Source organism: Jaculus jaculus, chromosome 1, assembly GCF_020740685.1.
Source record: "Jaculus jaculus isolate mJacJac1 chromosome 1, mJacJac1.mat.Y.cur, whole genome shotgun sequence".
NCBI classification, from domain to species: Eukaryota; Metazoa; Chordata; class Mammalia; order Rodentia; family Dipodidae; genus Jaculus; species Jaculus jaculus.
In genome coordinates, this window is record NC_059102.1 from 83,959,274 (window position 1) to 83,980,871 (window position 21,598).

Below are 21,598 nucleotides of genomic sequence, written 5' to 3' on the forward strand. Positions count from 1 at the left end.
AGAAATCACCCAGCCAAGATCAGCTTGTGGGAAAAAAGGTTTATTTTGGCGAACAGGCTCAAGGGGATGCCCATGATGGCAGGAAAAATGATGGCATGAGCAGAGGGTGGACGTCACTCCCTGGCCCACATAAGGTGGACCATAGCAACAGGAGATTGTGCCAAACACTGGCATGGGGAAACTGGCTATAACACACGGAAGCCCGCCCCCAACAATGCACTCCCTCCAGGAGGTGTTAATTCCCAAATCTCTATTAGCTGGGAACCTAGTATTCAGAACACCTAAGTTTATGGGGGGACACCTGAATCAAACCACCACATTCCGTCCCTGACTCCCATAAACTGACATTGATACATGATATAAAATACAATGCATTCAGTCCAGCTTTTAAAAGGTCCCATAGTTTTTATCAATTCTAATGGTGTTCATACATCCCCATAGTCCAAGTTATTTTAACTGAGCCATAATACCAAAAATCAACCCCCCAAAACCATAATGGCACAGAATAAACACTTACATTGCAAAAGACGGCACTGGGCATAAAAAAGACATATTCCACCAATACAAGATTTAAATAGGGCAAACATCAAACTCTAGCTCCAAGTCCAACAACTCTAGTCAGTGACAAATCTCCAAGTGTGATAATTCTTCTAGTGATGGACATCTGGGTTGATTCCGGCTCTTAGCTGTTATGAATTGAGCCGCTATAAATGCGGTTGAGCAAATCTCTCTGGACTGAGTTTCAAAGGTTTTAGGGTACATGCCAAGTAAGGGAATAACTGGGTCTGTTGGTAACTCTATAGTCTGCTTTTTTAGGAGTCCCCATATTGCTTTCCAAAGTGGTTGTACAATCTTACTTTCCCACCAACAGTGGATGAGGGTTCCTATTTCTCCACATCCTTACCAGCATTTATTTTCATTTGATTTTTTTTTTTTTTTGCTATCCTTATTGGGATAAGGTGGAATCTCATTGTTGTTTTAAGTTGCATTTCCCTGATGATTAGGGATGATGAACATTTTCTTACGTGTGTGTTTGCCATTTGCATTTCTTCCTCTATGAACTGCCTGCCCAGCTCTTTGCCCCATTTTGTGAGTAGGTTGTTTGACTTTTTATTGTGAAGGTTTTTGAGTTCTTTGTAGATTCTAGAGATTAGGCCTCTGTCAGTTGGATATTCAGCAAATATTTTTTCCCATTCTGTGGGTAATCTATTGGCTTTGGTTATTGTATCCTTGTCTGTAAAGAAATTCTTCAGCTTCATGTGGTCCCATTGGTTGAGTGACTCTTTAAGATCGTGTGATACTGGCGTTTTGTTCAGGAAGTCTTTTTCTATTCCTGTATCATGGAAAGTTCTTCCTATATTTTCTTCTAGTAGTAGCTGAGTTTTTGGTCTTATATTGAGGTCTTTGATCCATTTGGACTTGAGTGTTGTGCATGGTGAGATGTGTGGATCAAGATTCAACTTCCTGCACATGGTTATCCAGTTTGTCCAGCACCGTATGTTGAAGATGCTGTCTTTTTTCCAGCCTGTATTGTTAGGGCCTTTGTCAAATATCAAGTAGCTATAGTTGCTTGACCCAAAGTCTGGGTCCTCAATTCTATTCCATTGGTCTATACTCTTGTTTTCATGCCAGCACCATGCTGTTTTTATTACTATGGCTTTTAAATATAGCTTTAGACCAGGTATGGTGATGCCTCCAGAGGTATTTCTTTTGCTGAGGATATGCTTGGAAATACAAGGCCTTCTCCCTTTCCATATGAAATTTGAGATCATTTTTTCCATCTCTGTGAAGAACAGTGTTGGGATTTTAATTGCAATTGCATTAAATCTATATATTGCCTTTGGTAGGATTTTCATCTTCACAATGTCAATTCTGCCTATCCAGGAGCATGGGAGGTCTTTCCATTTTCTCAAGTCCTGCTCAATTTCTCTTTTGAGTGTTTCTATGTTTTCATTGTATAGATCTTTCACTTCCTTGGTTAATGTTATTCCAAGGTATTTTTGTTGTTGTTGTTATGAAAAATGGCACATGTCCCTTATTTCTTTCTTTGTATCTTTGTCATTTTCATATAGAAAGGCTACTGATTTTTGTGGATTGATTTTGTATCCTGCTAGTTTGCAGTCTGAGCTCTCACTTGGCGGAATGCCAAAGCAGCCTGAGCTCCTGTGTGGCAGGGACACCAAAGTTGCCTGAGCTCTCACACAGTGATGCGCCAGAGTGGCCTGAGCTCACACTAGGAGGGATGCTGAAGCACCAAGCACCGAAGCAGCCTAAATTCATGGGGTGGGACACTGGGACACAGAAGCATTCTGAACTCATACACAACAGGACACTGGCAGGTGGCCAGCGTGGCCAACAGGCAGAGGATTGTGCCTGAGCTGGCCAGATGGACAAGCAGAGTGATCCTGAGCTTGCATGGGCAGGTGGAATGGGCCTGAGCTTGCACATGGACAGGCGGTGTCTGGCGCAGTAAGTGGGAAAATGGGCAGAGCAGGCTAAGCTTGCACAAGTGGGGATGGGCAGCTTGCATGTGGTGGGCAGATGGACCAGTGAAGGTCAGCAGGCAGAACCTGCCCAAGGTCATGTGTGGGTGGGGATAGCAGGGCGATTGACCTTGTGCAGTGAGGCAAGTGGAACTATGTTGGCCTGGGTCCCCTTTCCTACAATAAGTGCAGAAGTATCCTGAAGCTCGGACTGTGGGTACGGCCACTGCTTGGGGGCGTTGGGGGACTGGTGGGCTACCTGTGAGTGAGGGGATCAGCAATTCCCTTTTTTTCACCTCTGTGCCCTCCCACTGATGATCTGTTAGAGATTTCTTTCCCCTAAAAGACCCAGTGAACCCTTAATGCCTTGCCTTTCTTTCCTGGGGATGCGTGGCACAGTTAGGCAGTTGCCATCTTGGCCTGAAGCTGAGGTAGGTTTTTTGTTGACAACAGATTGAGGGGTCTAATTTTCTCATTCACCCTATTAACTTGTGTTTCTTTTTTTTAAAATTTTTATTTATTTATTTATTTATTTATTTGAGAGCAACAGACACAGAGAGAAAGACAGATAGAGGGAGAGAGAGAGAATGGGCGTGCCAGGGCTTCCAGCCTCTGCAAACGAACTCCAGACACGTGTGCCCCCTTGTGCATCTGGATGACTTGGGACCTGGGGAACCGAGCCTTGAACTGGGGTCCTTAGGCTTCACAGGCAAGCGCTTAACCACTAAGCCATCTCTCCAGCCCAACTTGTGTTTCTTGATGGGTGAATTAAGACCATTAATGTTTAGGGTAATAACTGTGAGGTTTGATTTAATCCCTGCCATATTGTGGTGTATAATGGGGTTTGGTGTTTTCTTGGAACTTGTAGTATTTTGAGCCTTCTCTGGGTTTGGTTATTGTGGTCTGCTTCTTTTAGGCTCTTGAGGTTGGTTGTTTGGATCTTCTGTGTGGAGAATTCCCTGAAGTACTCTCTGTAGGTTTGTTTTTGTGTTCATATAGTTGTAGAGTTGACTTTTACTGTGGAACATTTTTTCTTTTGCCATCTATTTTGAGGGATACTTTTTCTGGGTAGAGTAGTTTGGGTGGGAAGCCATAAGTTCTTAGACTTTGCAGTTTTCCATTCCAGGCCCTTCTGGCTTTCAGGGTTTCCATTGAGAAGTCTGAGGTAATTCTGATGGAGCTACCTTTATATGTGATGTGTTGTTTCTCTCTTGTTGTTTTTGGGACTTTCTCTTTGTTTTTGTTGTTTAGAGTTTTAATGATAATACATCTTGGATAATTTCTCCTTTGTTACAGTCTGTTTGGAGTTCTGTTAGCATCTTGTATCTTGATGGGACTCTCTTTTTAGAGGGTGGAGTAGTTTTCTTCAATAATTTTGTTGAATACATTCTCTATGGCTTTGGTCTGAATGTCTTCCTCTCTTGGCATACTAGTGATCTGAATATTGGGGTGTTTTAGGGTATCCCACAGTTCCCTCATGTACTGTTCACAAAAAATTTTGAATTTGTTCAAGATTTTAGACTCATGAATTATTTCTTCTGTCTTGTCTTCCAGTTCTCATGTTCTGTCCTCCACATGACTGACTCTGTTCTTGAGGGCTTCTAGAGAGGTTTAGAGATGCTCGATTTGGTTTGTATTTTCTATTGCCTTTTTCTGTATAGTATCCATCCCTCTGTTGAATTACCTTTTCAGGTCATTTTCTGATTTTCTTAATGCTTCTTGGACTTCATCCTTGCATTTATTTATGTTTTTATTGACCTTAGCCAGCTTATTATTGTGGTCCTCTTTTCTTTTCTCTTCTCTTCTCTCCTTTTCTTTTCTTTCTTTTTTGTTGGCTCTTCTTCAGATCACTTAGCTCTCTTTGAAGACTCCCTGTTTTTTTTTTTCTTTATTAGGTCCAACCTAGCAAGGGCAGCATTCATACAATTGTTGGTCTTTTATTGATTTTCTGCAAGTTCTGCCAATTGCTTGGCCAAGGTCACATACCTTGTGTCTTCAGTTTGGAGTTCTGATCCTGTTGTCTCTTCTATGTTTTGATTAGAGACTTCCACTTTGGAACTAGGAAACATTGTTGGGGTTTCTTCCATTTGATGTTTACTTTTGTTTCTTCTGCACTGTGGTCTGCCCATCACAGTGTGGAAATTTTATTTAATTCAGGTGGAAGCTGTAATCTACCCTTGAAGTGTCTTCAGTAATTGTTCCCTTTTATGTTTGACTAGATTAGGCTTTTATTTATCTTTTTTATTTTTTGGCTTTTTGAAGTAGGGTCTCACTCTAGCTTAGACTGACCTGGAATTCACTATGTAGTCTCAGGTGGCCTTGAACTCACGGTGATCCTCCTACCTATGCCTCCTGAGTGCTGGGATTATAGATTAGGCTTTTGATGGCAAGGGGCTTGTCTGCTCAGGCAGGAGGAGTCCTCAAGGCCATGGTGGGGACCCAGAGACCTGGTGGTGCAGTGGAGAGAGGATCCTGGAGCCTGTGTGGTCTTATAGGCAGGTGGGGGGGAAAGAATGGCATTGACCCATAGGTGGATGGAGCAGCAGGGGATGGGACAGTGTGGGGCTGGTATGGACCTGGTGATGCTGACCTGGTGTGCAGACCTGGTGATGTGGACCTGATGGCATGGACTCGGTGGTACAGTCCCAGTGATGTGGACCTGGTGGTGTGGTGGCATGTGCCCAGTGACCTGGACTTGTTGGTGTGGGCCTGGTGGTGTGGCCCTGAAGGCAAGGACTGGGTGATGCAGACTTGGTGGGCAGATCAAGTGTTGGGGAAAGGGAGGAAAGCTGCAGGAGAGATGAGAGCTGGTTGATGTGGGGAAAAGTGAGTGGTGCCTGGCGGACATCTGTGGACCTTGCAGGTTGTGCAGGAGCGAACCTTGTAAATGGCATGGCTGCTTGAGGGGTTTCAGGGACTGGTGGGATACCTAAGTGCATGGAAATCAGCGGATTCCCTACTGTACCCCCCCATGCCCTCCCACTGGAGGTCTGCTAAGAACTGCTGACCCTCAAACCCCACAGATCTTGCCAGTTATTGCCCTAGGAGGTGAAGTGTGGTTAGGCAGATGCCATCTTGACTGGAAGTCAGTATTTACCTTCTTTATTTGGTCCATTTGTGCTTATATTGGCAATTATTATTTTAACCCACGTATGTATGTATGTATGTATATAATTTGCAAATAACTGGTTTCAAAGTACTTAAGGCAACTCAGTATTCAAAAACTTAGGGGCTTTATGTGAACTTATGCATTTCTGTGTGAATTTAAATTAATGAATAAACACACTTTCTAAAATAGCCATTTGTTCATTGTATGAAGGATACTAATCTGTGCTCTACATTTTCTACATCAAAAGTAAAAGATCCAACTTACATTAACTTTTTAGAGGTAACATACATTGAAGCAGCATATAGATCATAAATAAAATGTTTATTTTTTTCTTGCTTCAGTTATCTTTATGTAGCCTAGGCTGGCCTAGAATTCACAGTTGTTTTGCCTCTGTCTCCCTAATGCTGGAATTATCATTGTGTGCCACCAAGCCTGGGTATTTTGATGTGTTGTCAGTGTAGCACTCATGTAATCTTCCCTTTTAAAGACTTTAAACATCTTCATTATCCTGAATGTTTTCTGCTCTCTTTTAGTAAGAGCTTGCTCCTCCCAGCCACCATTACTTTCAGGATCATCATTATAGATTGGGTTCACAAGTACTTGAAACTCATGAACAGAATAATTCAATATTTATTCATTGACAGATTATTTCACTTGATGTTTAACACAATGTTCCTCATGCTGTTGTGCATGTCAGTTTAATAATATTCCATTTCACAGAAGTACCACAATTTGATTGATTGTGGATAGATGGATATTTGGGTTATTTCTAGTTTTTGTCTATTATAACTGAACATTTTTTTGTTTTGTTTTCTGAGGTAGGGTCTTACTGTAGCTCAGGCTGACCTGGAATTCACTATGTAGTCTTAGGGTGGCCTCAAACTCATGGCAGTCCTCCTACCTCTGTCTCCCAAGTGCTAGGATTAAAGGCTTGCACCACCACACCCGGCTTCATAACTGAACTTTCTACAAAAATTATTGTTCAAATTTTTTTCCGCTTATAGTTTCATTTCTCTTGCTAATTAGTATACATGTATTTAGATCATGGATTGGTGTATATTTGGAAAAACTCAAAAGTTTTTTTTCTGTGTCGTGAGATGTGGCTCAATGATAGACTGTATTCCTACCATTCACAAAGCCCTGGGTTCAGTCCCCAGCACTGTGTAAAACCAAATATGGTGGTACACATCTGTAGTTCTAGCACTTGGAAGGTAGAGACAAGAGGACCAGAAGTTCAATGTCAGAAACACATAGTGAGTTTTAAGCTGTCCAGGTCTACATGAAGCCCTGTCCCAAAAAGTTTATCATTTTATATCCCTATTGGCAACATACTGGTCTTTGTTTGTATGTATCCACTGCTGCATTTAGTCACTTTTTAATTTTAGATACTATAGTGATTTAAAATGGTGTTTCATCATGGTTTTAGTTTACATTTTCTTGGTAATTAAGAATGGTTGAGCATGTTTTATAAGTTCATTTGGTTTTGCATATTTTTAGAGTATCTTTATAAATGTTTGTCCACTTAAAAGTGAAATATAGAGAAAAACAATGTGTACCAAGGCCAGTTGCCACTGTAAACAGCCTCCAGATGCATATACCACTTTGGCTATCTGGCTTAACGTGGGTACTAGCGAATCAAACCTGGACAGTTAGGCTTTGCAAGCAAGCAACTTTAACTGATAAACCATCTCTGTACAAATTTATTTATTTATTTGAAGGAGAAATAGGGAGAGTAAGAGAATGGGCATGCCAGGGCCTCCTCTTGCTACTGCAAATGAGCTCCAGATGCATGTGCCACTTTGTACATCTGTCTTTATGTGTGCATTTGGGAATTGAACTGAGCTGTCAGGCATTGCAAGAAAGTGCCTTTAATGACTGAGCCGTCTCTGCAGCTGTTGATGATGCTTTGACTATAGCCTTTCCACTTAACCACGTTGTGATGTAGATACATACTCGAACTCTTGGATTTTGATTTTTTTCCCCTGACTAGTGAGCTGGAGTATGATACTCTTGCTTGTGCAGTTGTAGCAAGGTGTAAGTCCCAATCACTTGTGTAATCATGGGAATAAAAATCCAGTGCTTCATTGGTCTGTTGTGTTGCTAGGCTGTGATGCTCAACAGGTTCAGTGTACTTTCAACTGATGATAATTTCAATTACCCATGATCAGTTTACTGGGATATAACAACAGATACATTTCAGAAGCATCTGTCTATGTATAACAGAGATTTTCCACCTATTTCTCATTTGTATTTTCATTTTCTTTTTTTAAAAGTATTTTTATTTATTTATTTGCAAGCAGAGAAAGACAGAGAGGGCTGGAGAGATGGCTTAGTGGATAAGACATTTTCCTGCAAAGCCTCAGGACCCATGTTTGACCCTCCCAATCCCACGTAAGCCAGATGAACAAAGGTGAGACAAGTGCAAGGTCGCACATACCACTAGGTGGTGCAAGTGTCTGGAGTTCGATTGCAGTGGCTGAGGCCCTGGCTCTCTCTTTCTTTCTCTCTCTGTCTCTTGCTTTCTTTAAAAAAAAGAAAAGAGACAGAAAGAGTGGCTGTGCCAGGGCCTCCAGCATGAACTCCAAATGTATGCACCACTTTGTGCTTCTGGCTTTACATGTGTACTGGGGAATCAAACCCGAGTTTTTAGGGTTTGCAGGAAAATGCCTTAACCATAGAGCCATCTCTTCAGCCTGTGGTTTCATTTTCTATGTGTATGTAAGTGTGATTATGGGCTTTTGTGTGCCACATGCATATGTGGAGGCCAGAGGACAACTTTCTGGTGTCAGTCCTTCCTTTCTACCTTGTTTGAGGCCGGGTCTGTCATTCTTGATGTAGTTCACCTCATTGTTCACCAGGCTAGCTGATCTGTGAGCTTCCAGGGAAATTCTCCTGTCTTCTATCTTGCCATCATCATGCTGAGAGTACAGAAACCTACCAGAGCTTCCAACTTTTATATAAGGTTTGGGGATCCAAACTAAGGTTCTTGAGCTTGAATGACAAGCAGCTTTTCCACTGAAGTCATCTCAGTAGCCCTGTTTATTTTTTTTTAATTAAAAAATATTTTACTGAAAGCTTCCATAAATCTAGACAATATATCAAAATCATAATCTCCTCCCATCATGCTCTCTTTCCCCCCTTTGCTGAATCCCTTCTGTCCAACTAAATCTCCTTTCTATTTTTATGTATGTCTTTTTATTTTTAATACTCCTATTTTTTGGGGGGTGGAGGTTCTGAGGTAGGGTCTCACTCTAGCCCAGGCTGACCTGACACTCACTCTGTAGTCCCATGCTGGCCTCAAATTCACATTGATCCTTCTACCTCAGCCTCCTAAGTGCTGGGGTTAAAGGCATGCACCACCACACTGGGCTTAATTCTCCTTTTTTTTTTTGTAAAGATTTATTTTTATTTTATGTATTTATGAGAGAGAAAGATAGAGATAGAGATAGAGATAGAGATCGATAGATAAGATAGATAGATAGATAGATAGATAGATAGATAGATAGATAGATAGATAGATAGACAGAGAGAATGAGCATGTGCCAGGGTCTCTAGCCACCACAAATGAACTTACAAGGGACCTGAAGAATCAGACCTGAATCCTTAGGCTTTGCAGGCAAGCACCTTAACTGCTAAGTCATGTCTTCAGCCCTTAATTCTCCTTTTGATGACAATAACTTTTACAATTTTGATGGAAGTCAGGGTTTTTTTCTCTTTCAATTTTTTTTATGTACTAAGTAATTTTTCAATAACTGAAGGTTGTAAAGATAATCCTTTATTGTTTTTTTTTTTTCTTGAGGTTTTATAGTTTTAGTTTTTATATCTACATGTGTGGTCAGCCACAGTTAAAGCATGCGTGATTCCAGGTGAAAGCTGAGACTTGCTTTTCTTCCCACATCATCTGTTCAACCCTTTTCCCCCTGATTAGTCTCAGTAAGTTTGTGGGGGGAAAAAGTTGACTATATGGGAAGCACAGCCTGCTGGCTATTTATATAGTTATGTCCTGTCCAGAATGTCATGCAAGTGGAATCATACAATATGTGGTCATTTAAATCAAGCTTCCTTTACTTGGAAACCTATATTTTGGATTCATCCATTTAAAAAAAAAATATTAACAACATACTTTGTATGGATATGTTATGTGTTGGTTTTCTTGTATGATTTTGTTTAAAATACCTGCTATGCCTTTGGAGTAAAATTCTTCTCCTATTGTGCCCTGAATTCTTATGTTTGATCTCTTCATAGTGTCTTGAATATCTTGAAATTCCCATTCATGCCTTCCTATTAGTTTGTCTTTGTTGGACTGTATTAGATCTTCTACCTGGTCTTCTCGTTTAGATAATGTATGGATACATTATGTGTTGGTACCATCTTTTCCCTCCTCCCTGCCCCCATTCTGCAGGGGGCCCTCCTCAGTGGAGTTGCTGGTATTCCTCATGCAGTTATGGGTTATGCATTGTGGGAGCAGCAGTCAGTTATTGGGGGAAGGCAGTGTCTCTGGGCATGACATCCTAACCTGTGTCTCTTAAAATCTTTCAGCACCCTCTTCTAAAAAATTCCCTGAGCCTTGGTATGTGTGTTTTAAGTCTACTTCAGTGATAAGCTTTTAGGAGCCTCTGAATCTCTGTTTGGTATGTGTTGAGTATCCTCAGCATCTGTTTCTTTCATCCTGGCACTGATTGTTAGACACACCATGGAAGCAGCACACTTGCTTTTCTCTACACTTCCTCTGTGGTTTTGCCTGGGCATTGACTAAGATGTAAGGGGTTGTTTATCTCCTCAGGTCTTGCTACCTTCTGAAAAAGAAAAACATTCTCCAATGGAGAACAAAGTCAGCATAGGCTAAATGGGGTAAACCTTATTAATTTAGGGAGAGTTTGATGGGTGTAACCTATCTTTTTTTTTTTAAATATGGAACGCTTCATGAATTTGCGTGTCATCCTTGTGCAGGGGCCATGCTAATCTTCTCTGTATTGTTCCAATTTTAGTATATGTGCTGCCGAAGCGAGCACTGTAACCTATCTTTTAGACAAAGACTAGTGGGAGCTTGACACTGGAGAGCATAATCTTTGTCTCCATAGGATTCAGACCTGGTTCTCATTTCCAGATATGGGTTTCTTCCCACTGAGCAGATTTCTTAGCCAGTCAGAAAGCCATTGGTATCTCACTAAGGCTGTGTGCCACCATTGCACTGGTGTGTACTTCTTGTCAAGCTTGTTGCTTCTGAGTAGCTTAGACCCCTGGTTGCTCACACCACTGCTGGACACTTTCCCCCAGTAGCTCATATAGTGCTTTCCAGCACTAGATTGGCTGTCTGGGGACTGGCTGTCTTCTGGATTCCAGCCAGGTTTCTCTGAGTTCTGTGTTGGCAGCATATGGTGTGTGTCTTCAGCAATAGGGTCTTACCTTTTGCCTCAGGCAGGTAATCAAGTTTGATAGAAGCCTGCCTTGTTTTGGGGACCTCATAGGTCTCTCTGATCAATAGCTCAGTGTTTTATGTGTATCAGTAATTAATTACTTTTTCTTCCTGGGCAATCCATTGTATAGCTATAAAACTGCTTGTTTATAAAGATACTGTTGCCTGGTGTGGTGGCACATGACTTTAATCCCAGCACTCAGGAGGCAGAGGTAGGAGGATCACTGAGAGTTTGAGGCCACCCTGAGATGACATAGTGAATTCCAGGTTAGCCTGAGCTACAGTGATGAGATCTTACCCTGAAAAACCATAAATAAATAAATAAATAAATAAATAAATAAATACTTGTTGATGAGGCTTTGAGTTTTTTCTTTTCTTTTTCTTTTTTTGAGGTAGGGTTTCACTCTAGTCCAGGCTGCCCTGGAATTCACTGTGTAGTCTCAGGCTTGCCTCAAACTCATGGTGATCCTCCTACCTCTGACTCTTGAGTGCTGGGATTAACGGCATGTGCCACCATGTCTGTCTGAGTTTTTGTATCTTTTTGGCAGCTAGATGATTTAAAACAAATTTTGTTTATGTGTGTGTAGTGTGTATGTGTTCTGAGTGTGGGTATATGTGTACATGTGTGTACATACTTGTGTAGTCCTGAAGACAAACTTGGATGTCATCCTCAAGATGCTGCCCACTTCTTCTTGGCCTGCAGTTCACCAGTTAGGCTAGCCTGGCTGGCCACAGAGACCAAGGAATCCTTCTGTCTTTGACACCCCATGTTAGGGTTACAGGCACTATGCTGCTCTCCTGGCCTGTTTTACGTGGCTACAACTCAGGTCCTCATGCTTGCAAGGCAAGTACTTTCTCCAGGGAACTACCTCCCAACTTCCCTTCATACTTATTATGAATAAGTATTTATGGAAATTTGTGGGTCCCTGGATTCTCGGGCTGTGGTTCCTCGAAGGCATCCAGGCAACCATGGAGAGCAGAATCTTGAGGATTAGCGCATCTGGGGGACCACTTCAGAGAATAGTTCTGTTTATTCAATAGGGAAATGGGTTTATAAGCAGTTGAGAGCAGGAAGAGGGTCCTAAGGGGATTGGTAGGTTCAAAGGTTGCTAGTCAATGACTAGGGACATTCATTCCAGTAAGTATGGAGAGTGTCAGGTGATCTACATAGTGGCTGGAAGAGGGTTACAGGGGATGGACTGTGTGAAGGCTGCTGGCTCATATCATATAAGGAGTTTCCTAGGCAACTAGCCAAAGGTCACAGGGCTGTGGGCAAAGCCTAAGTTCAGGTGTGCTGGGCTTGGAGAGGGAGTGGCCTCCTGCAGCCGGGGGCTCTTACCTGTGCCTGTCAGCTCCAGACAGAAGGTTTTTCATTTCTCTGGTATAAATATTTAGGAATCTGATTTCTGAGCCACATTCCCAGTATATATTAAAAAAACGTTCAAATTAGTTTAAAAAGTGGGGCTGGAGGGATGGCTTAGTGGTTAAGGCATTTGCCTGCAAAGCCAAAGGACTCAGGTTCAATTTCCAAGGACCCAAGTTAGCAAGATGCACAGGGGGCGCATGCATCTGGAGTTTGTTTGCAGTGGCTGGAGGCTCTGGCATGCCCATTCTCTCTCTCTCTCCCTTTTCTTCTGTCAAATAAATAAATAAATAAAATAAAAAATATATTTTTAAAAATATTTTTTCTTCATTTTATATTTATTTATTTGAGAGTGACAGACACAGGGAGAAAGACAGATAGAGGGAGAGAGAATGGTCGTGCCATGGCTTCCAGCCACTGCAAACAAACTCCAGATGCATGCGCCCCCTTGTGCATCTGGCTAACATGGAATCTGGGGAACCGAGCCTCGAACCGGAGTCCTTAGGCTTCACAGGCGAGCACATAACTGCTAGGCCATCTCTCCAACCCATAAATAAAAAATATTTTTAAAAGTGGCTTTATAATCTTGCATTTCCCCTAGCAATGCAAGAGTTTGATTTGCTATCTGTTCATATTATTTTATACTTTTTTTCTTCCCAATTTTAGTCATTCTTACAGATATATAGTAATATGACATTGTGGTTTTAATTTCTAATAATTAAAATTAATTTATTCTTTTTGCATATGTGTGTTATTATTTTAATACTGTTTTTCAAATGGCTATTCTTTCCATATTGAATTGGGTTTGCAAGTTAAAAAAACTAGTTTACAACATTTATGTACTTCTCTCATCCAATACTGATTAGGTCCAACCCTGCTTAGCTTTTGAGATTGCTAAGATCATGTTCAGGGTGCTATGGCCACAGACAACATTATTATATTTCTTTATTTTGTTTCAGTTATGATTCTCTTTTTCAGTACTACATTAGTTTAATTACCACAGCCTTTTATAAGTCTTTAAATCAAGTAGTGTGATTTTCTCTCTTTTTTTGTTGGTGTCTTAGACTCAGCCATTCCCTTTCTGAAATCAGGGAGTCCATTATCACAGATGCCAACTGGAAACACTTGGAAGAATCTGACTCTGAAGACTTTGCTCTAAAGAGCGTATACTCTCAGCATAAGCTATGCATTTGCAAATCAATGGTCTATTTTATTTCCTAAAAGCATATTAATATTAGATATTGGAATATCATCCATACTATGTGCATGTTTGGGTTTTAATTGAATATCATTGAGTGTACAGAGGCATTTTGGCTTTATAATTGATTCAGTACTATTATAATATACATTTTGGACCTATAAACTTGTTATAATTATGAGTTTATACTCTTAAAAGCTCCAAATAAAATATTTTGATGTTGTATTACTTAATGAATTAAAAAATTATATTCATGGGTTAGTGGTTAAAGACACTTGCTTGTAAAGCCCAACAGCCTGGGTTCAATTCCCCAGTATCCATGTAAAGCCACATACACAAAGGGGCACATGTATCTGGAGTTTGCAATGACAGGAGACCCTGCTGTGCCCATATTCACTCTTTCTTCACTTCTGTCACTTTCTCTGTCTCCCTCTTTCTCTCTCAACAAACTAAATAAATAATACTTTTAATATTTTTTATTTTATTTATTTGACAGAGAAAGAGGAAGGCACACACGAGAGAGAGAAAGAAACTGAGAGAGAGACAGAGAGAGAGAGAGAGAGAGAGAGAGAAGGAGAATGGGTGCACCAGGGCCTCCAGCCACTGTAAAAGAACTCCAGATGTGTGTACCCCTTGTGCAGTTGTGTAATGTGGGTCCTGGGGAATCAAATCTGGGTCCTTAGGCTTTGGAGGCAAACGCCTTAACCATTAAGCCATTTCTCTAGCCCAATAAATGATATTTTAAAAAATGACATTCATAGGAACACAGGATAAAGTAGGCATAATTGTTGCCCAGGATTTTGGATTGTAGAAGATGTGCACTATCAGATAGAAATAACCATTAGTAGAGATCATCTTTTGTGAAAAGAACACTATATTCACAGGCTCTCTTGTTTTATGCTAGACTATTGTAAAGAAATGGTTGGAAAATACATGTAATTAAGTTAAAAACAAAGCAATATTTGGATTTCAATAGCTCTTATAAAAAATGTGGTATTATGTAGTCGTATGGAAGACTTTTGCATGTACAAAATTTTAAAACGCTATAAATGCTGTTAGATAAATGAAAGCCATAAAGCTGTTTGGCTGGGTTTATTATCACAGCCTGTTTTAGCTTTGGTTGAATTGTGCTAGCCATGTGACTAGGGAACTTTTGAATTTAAATAGATTTGAGCCATAATCTACATATATTTTAAGTGCCCAACCTACTGATGCATCTGGGCTAAGGGTAACAATATACTGTATTACTGTTTGGTTTTGTCATCTTAATGTGCAGGCTTTTGTTTCTTCTATTTTTTGTAATTTTTTAATGAGAGAGATAGATCGAGAGTGAGACTTAGCCAGCGAGGAGACAGAGAGAGTGCATTGATACACCAGGGCCTCCAACCACTGAAGTTGAACTCCAGACCCACGCACCACCTTGTGCAAATTTGTGACTTTGCGCGCTTGTATCCTCTTGGGTTTTTGCGGAACCTGGAGAGTCAGACATGGGTCCTTAGGCTTCACAGACAAGTGCCTTAACTGCTAAGCCATCTCTCCAACCCTGTTTCTTCTTTTTAAAATAAATATTTTATTATTTATTTGAGAGAGAGAGAGAGAGAGAAAGAGCAGATAGAGAGAGAGAATTGGCACATGAAGGCCTCCAGCCACTGCAAATGAACTTCAGATGCATCTTGCACCTTGTGTATCTGGCTTATGTGGGTACTGGGGAATTGAACCTGGGTTCTTAGGTTTCACAAGCAAGTGCCTTAACTGGTAGGCTATCACTCCAGCCCTTATTTCTTTTTTATCTGAAAATGTTTGGGTTAGTGACTAAAGAATATCCCTTCTAGAAGGGGGAAAAAATATATACACACACACACACACACACACACACACACACACACACACATATATATATTTACTATTATTTAAGTAAGGGTAACACTTGATAAAATGTTTATTTGAAACAAGAAAATTTTTGATATTTTTATATAATAATGAGTTTTAAATGAAGGCATAAAATAGAAAAAAAAGGTGTGTGATACATTGTATTTCCCCCCTTTTTAAAACTTGCTATGGAGATTACATTAGTCATAAAATCATTGATAGGTAATAAAACATTTTTCTTTATAAAATTCTAAAATACATTCAGAGACAAATTGGCACTTGTTGATATGGTTGGCGATTCCTCAGGATGCCTTAAGGTATACATGCTGGCATGTAATGGTTTACAGAGTGTTAGATACTATTTATGTGTACACTGGTGGGTATACTGGGTTGGTATGAGTAGGTACTTCTATTTCTAATGAAAGTTTGGAAAGGCTGTTTTCTACATAATTGTTTTGGAAGTGGTTTTTGTTAATGAAAATGCTATCAATTGAATTTGCGTAATGATTTGTAGATGTTTTCCTATATTTTTGCATGCTTTCTCCCAGATTGCCACTATAGACATGTGGTGGCCATTTAGGCATCATTTTTAGTCCCCAGATCAGGAAACTGTGATTCAGACAACTGATGACGTGTATTTGTATAGCAAAGAAGTTCTAGAGACAGGATTAGAAAGTGTAAAATATTGAGCACATTGTTTGACAAGTAGACAGGATTAGAAAGTATAAAATATTGAGCATATTGTTTGACAAATAGAAATAAGTTATATGGTGAATGCAGTAGACTATTTTAGTACATTATCATCTTTCATTTCTAGTCCTTTTTACATTGCTCTCTAACACTTTCTTTTAGAAATATTTGTTATTTTGGTATATAAATCAGTATCTCAAATTGGGTCTAGTAAAATAACAGTTTTGAAATTTCTAACTCACATTTCTATGTGGTTCTTGGTTAATTAATCATTAGATAATCTGAAATAGCAGACTAGTTACACATTTATTTTCCTGAGAAACTGAAGTTTTAGTACACTACACTACATTTTAAAATTTTGGTTGTAGGTAATGATATTAAGATAATTTTACATGACTTAATTAAAATTAATAAAGATCCATTCATTATTATATGCCAGAAATATAGGATACCATGTTTAATGTAGTGGTATTAGCAACAAAATACAAAATAAAGTTTGTTCCTCAGCAAGTAGAAAAAATTAGTTGGGAGGCATATAGCCAATCAAATAAGATAAAGTTTGTCCCAAGGCTATATGTACAAAATTAATTAACAGAAGAATTCCAAAAATTTATGAGAAGAGGAGGTTAAAATTTGAGGAGGCTTCATAGAAAAGACTATAGTCAACCTGTTTCCTGTTAGTATCTGAAAGGAAGGCATGGAACAAATCAGAATTTAGAGATAATATTACTAATTTTCTGAATAGTCAACAAATCAAATGTCTTTCTTATATTGATATGCTTATTATATGTAGAGCTGTTTTTGTTTTTGAGAGCCTGGTTTAAGCAGTGATAACTTTATAATTTTCATTGCTTTAGAAATTAAGGTACAAACTGTTTCATTTTGATTTGTTATGTGTATAGTATATGATGTGTGCATATGTGTGGGGTCTGTGTGTGTGTGTGTGTGTGTGTGTGTGTGTGTGTGTGTGAAGATGTGCATACTCACTGTCCACACACATGGGTAGTAGATTAGTAGATCAGAGGAGGATGTTAGATGATGTCTTTTGTCTCTCTTCAATCTTCTTCTTCTTCTTTTTTTTGTTTTTGGATTTTCCCCAGGCTGACTTGGAACTCACTATGTAGTCTCAGAGTGGCCTCAGATGCACAGTGATCCTTCTACCTCTGCCTCCTGAGTACTGGGATTAAAGGCATGAACCACAATGCAGGGAGAGAGAGGGGGGGGAGAGGGAGGGAGGGAGGAAGAGGGAGGGAGGAAGAGAGAGAGGGAGAGGGAGAGGGAGAGGGAGAGAAAGAATATGAAAATGGGGCACCAGGGCCTATAGGCACTGCAAATGAACTCTAACTGCATATGCCACTTTGTGCATCTGGCTTTATGTGGGTACTGAGGAATGGAACTCAGGTCATTAGGCTTTATGGATAAGTGCCTTAACCACTGAGCCAGCTCTCCAACTCCTCTTTTCCATCTTATTTCCTTGAGTCAGGGTCTCTCGCTGATTCTGGAGCTCAATGTCTTTCCAGTTACACTGGCTCATCAGAGAGCCCCATTGATTCTCCTCTTTCTCCCTCAGCTATGGGGTTGTGGGAATGGGAAACCAGCCTTTTTATTATTGACGACTTCCATAATTATAGACAATAAGCCATGATAATTCCCTCCCTCCTCACTTTCCCCTTCACAACTCCACTCTCCATCATATTCCCTCCCCTCTCTATTAGTCTCTTTTGTTTTGCTGTCATCATCTTTTCCTCCTATTATGATGGCCTTGTGTAGGTAGTGTCATGCACTATGAATTCATTGGATGTCCAGGGCATATTTTGTTTAGCAGAGTACATTGTAAGGAGTCCTACCCTTTGTCTCTTACATTTTTTCCACCACCTTTTCCACAGTGGTCACTAAGCCTTAGAAGGTGTGACAGAGATGTTTCAGTGCTGAGCACTCCTCTGCCACTTCCCAGCACTATGGTGCCTTTTGAGTCATCCCAGAGGTCACTGCCATTTGAAAACAGAAGCTTCTCTAACCAAAAGTGAGAGTAGCATTAATATATGGGTATGAACATTAAGAGAAGTGCTTACTGGGCAGTTTGATGATCATAGTATATGTCTTTAGTGAGACACCAGCAGGCGTTACACTCCTAGGGCTCATGACCTCCCCCATCATAGGTTTTCAGTATCAGGCATGTTCCCTCCTATGGAGAAGGCTTCTATTCCAATTAGAGAGCAGTTAGTCCCCCATCACTATTGTACATGTTGGCTCATTTGGCCTGGCTGGCCCAAATTAAGGCTTGTAGTTTTCACTGTTGTTTATCTCCACTGATGACTTCTCTGCCCTCCATGGAGCTGCATGCAGCATAGCTTTTACCACCTTTCTGTCAGTTGGTCTACATGGAGGAGTTTTTCAGCTCAGCTCCAGCAAGATTTTTCAGTGACCTTGCAGCCCAAGCATGTGGAGTCTTCAGCAATTGGGTCTTAACATTTATTCCTGGTGGGAAACCAAGAGCTTCTGCAATGACCTGTAATGTTTTGGGAGTGTCAGGGGCCTCCCTGGCCAACAACTCACTGTAATGTGTTCCATTCTTGGCACTGAAAATTTTCGAGTAGTAATCTGTGGCTTTTGGGTACAGTATTGTCCCAAAAACGTAGGTTTCCATGTGACTTATTCATATACCATCTTATATTTTGATTAACCCTCCCCCATCCTTCCTTTACTCAGTCTCTTCCCCTGACCTCACTTAGGACTTTCCACTTCCATAATCTACTCTTCCACTTACATATATACAATACGATCACCGTAAATCTTCCTCTGCCTTCCTCCTTTATATCCCCTTTCTAGGTTAGTGACCTCTGCTATCAAATTTTATTCCAAGTCATATACAAGTCCAAAAATTTGTAGCTAGGATCCACATATGAGAGAGAACATGTGGCTTTCTGGACCTGGGTTACCTTACTATGTATAATCCTTTCCAGGTGCATCACTGCTGGATAGAGCTCCATTGTATAAATGTACCATATCATCATTGTCCACTCACCAGTTGAGGGACATCTAGGCTGGTTCCATTTTTCTAGCTATTGTTAATAGAATGGCAATAAACATGGATGTGCATATATCTCTAAGGTAGTGTGATGAGTCCTTAGGATATATGCCTAGGAGTGGTATAGCTGTGTTATATGGTAAACCTATTTTTAGCTGTCTCCAGGAACCTCCATAATGGCTGTACCAGTTTACATTCCCACTGACAGTATAGAGGGGTTCCTGTTTTTCTGCATCCTCACCAGCATTTATTGTCATTTGTGTTCTTTTATGGCATTTTTTAAATTGACAACTTCCATACTTACAGACAATAAACATGATAATTCCTCCCCTTCCCCCACTTTCCCCTTTACAAATTCACTCTCCATAATATCCTCTCCCTCTCTCTTGTCAGTTTCTCTTTTATTTTGATGTCATTATCTTTTCCTCCTGTTACAAGGGTCGTGTGAAGGTAGTGCTAGGCACTATGAGGTCATGGGTATTAAGGCCAGTTTCTGTCTGGACAATTACATTGTAAACAGTCCTTTGGCTCTTACAATCTCTTTTTAAAAATATTTTATTTTCATTTATTTGTTTGAGAGAGAAAGGTAGAGGGAGACATACACAGGTAGAGAAAGAATGGGCATATCATGGCCTCTCCACTACCTGTTATGCAGTGTACCCTGAGCCTTGGAAGGTATGATAAAGATGTTTCAGTGCTAAACACTCCTCCATCACTTCTTAGCACTGTGATGTCTTTTGGGTCATCCCACTGGTCACCACCATCTGAAAAGAGAAGCTTCTCTAACCAAAATTGAGGGTAGAATTAATATATGGGTATGAATGTTAGGGAAAGTGCTTACAGGGCAGTTTGGTGAGCATAATATATGCATTAAGCCATAAAAGAACAGGTGTTATACTTTTAATGCTCATGGCCTCCCCTACCATGGGTTTTTGCTTAGGTTTTCAGTTCCAGGTAAGTATTTCCTATTATAGAGTGGGCCTCCAGTCCAATTAGAGAGCAGTTGGTTTCCTCCATAACAGAAATGCCACTGTTCCACCTATTGCCTCATTTGCCCTAGAGGCTTGCAGTGTCCACTATTTTCACTGCTGATGACTTCTGTCTCCCGTAGGGCTGCATGCAGGGAGGAGGTTTTCAGCTCAGTGTAGCTTGATTTCTCAGTGACTTTGCAGCCCAGTCATGTGGAGTCTTCAGCAGTAGGGTATTACCATCTATTTCTGGTAGGAAAACAAGAGCCTTGGCATAGCCTGCAATGTTTTGGGAGCAACAGGACTACCCTGACCAACAACTCACTGGAAGGTATCCCGTCTCAGGCACTAAAATTTTCCTAATAATGGTCTATGGCTCCTGGGTGTGGCATTATCCAAAAAAAAGTAAGTTTTCACATGGCTTATTCAAAATATATTGAATTTTGATTAATCCTCTTCCCATTCTTCTTTTATTCAGTCTCTTCCCTTGACCTTATTTAGGCCACTAAACTTCCAGTAATCTGTTCTTCTACTTACATATATACAATATCATCCTCTTAAATCCTCCCTTCTCCTCCCTTGCTTAGAGCCCTTTTCTAGTTTATTGGCCTCTGCTACTGATTTTTTATTCCATCTCAAATACAAGTCAAAACATTTGTAGCTAGGATCCACATATGAGAAAGAACATGTGATGCTTGGCTTTTTGTACCTGTGTTACTTCACTTAGTATAATCCTTTCCAGATCCATCCATTCTCCTGCAAATTTCATTTTTCTTTACTGCTAAATAGAACTCCATTGTGTAAACATACCACATCTTCATTATTCACTCATCAGTTGAAGGACATCTGGGTTGGTTCTATTTCCTAGCTAGTGTGAATAAACATGGTTGTGCAAGTATCCCTAAGGTAGTGAGAAGAGTCCTTAGGATATATGCCTAGGAGTAGTATAGCTGGGTGTTATGGTAAATCTATTTTTAGCTATTTCAGGAATCTCCTCACTGATTTCCACCATGGCTTGACTAGACTACATTCCCACCAATAGTGAAGAAGTGTTCATCTTTTTCTGCATCCAAGCCAACGTTTATTGTCATACGTTTTCATGATGATAGCCATTCTGACAAGAGTGAGATGGAATCTCAAAGTAGTTTAATTTGCATTTCCCTAATGAATAAGCACATTGCACGCAAGTGCCTTAAACTTCTGAATCATCTCTCCAGCCCATCTCTTAGGATTTATTTTTCTTAATAGTCATTTCTTTTGGTTTGAAATCTTTTTACTATTGCCCATAAGTGCTTCTTATGATAGCCTTTGGCAGTACATTTGGCAGTGTGGCAAAGAGTTTGATTTGCTTTTGTTGATGTCCTCTGAGGTGTTCTTGCCAATGTAAACTTTAGAAATGGCTGCTGCTTCTTAGATATGTTCAATGGCTAACTCTTTTTAAAGAAAATAATTAATTAATTAATTTATGAAAGAG

At 40.2% G+C, this 21,598-nt stretch overlaps 1 protein-coding gene and 1 non-coding gene across 7 annotated transcripts in view; one reads left to right on the forward strand and one right to left on the reverse strand.

Annotated features, from left to right (window-relative positions):
* The window catches only part of Ccdc171 (coiled-coil domain containing 171), a 553,592-nt gene that overhangs the window by 261,568 nt on the left and 270,426 nt on the right, over window positions 1–21,598 (forward strand). The gene's annotated exons all lie outside the window — the stretch shown is intronic.
* LOC123458118 lies at window positions 10,498–10,604 on the reverse strand. Its single transcript, XR_006635417.1, has one exon. It is a non-coding gene; the product is annotated as a U6 spliceosomal RNA (small nuclear RNA).